This window comes from Penaeus monodon, chromosome 15, assembly GCF_015228065.2.
Source record: "Penaeus monodon isolate SGIC_2016 chromosome 15, NSTDA_Pmon_1, whole genome shotgun sequence".
NCBI lineage: Eukaryota > Metazoa > Arthropoda > Malacostraca > Decapoda > Penaeidae > Penaeus > Penaeus monodon.
The window spans coordinates 5735306-5735627 of record NC_051400.1 but is presented as its reverse complement, the minus strand read 5'-3'; the positions used below and the strand labels follow the sequence as shown (position 1 = coordinate 5735627).

Genomic DNA, 322 nt, shown 5'->3' with positions numbered 1-322 from the left:
TAACTCAGAAACTAGTTTTCCTAACAACGAAGAGGTACAAATGCTGCATATTTAGACTCTGTTACCGTACTGTTAGCTAGTTTGCAGTTTCCCCTTGTTTGGACTATTTACGTGCGCGAAGTTAGAGAGGCATGCGAAGGAAGAGATAAGTGAGTAATATAATTAAGTAGTACCTTAAAACTGTTAATAATTGTTTCCGCTCGGGATCGAACCGAGGACCTTGCGCGTGTGAAGCGCACGTGATAACCACTACACTACGGAAACGATATTAATATATGATGTCCCTCTGTAAGATGTTATGGACTAAATACTGATTGATAAA

The 322-nt window shown here is 39.4% G+C and overlaps 1 non-coding gene across 1 annotated transcript; it reads right to left on the bottom strand.

Moving 5' to 3' along the window:
* Positions 1-191: 191 nt before the first annotated feature.
* On the bottom strand, positions 192-264 carry Trnav-cac. The gene has a single exon. It is a non-coding gene; the product is annotated as a tRNA-Val (tRNA).
* Positions 265-322: the final 58 nt, after the last annotated feature.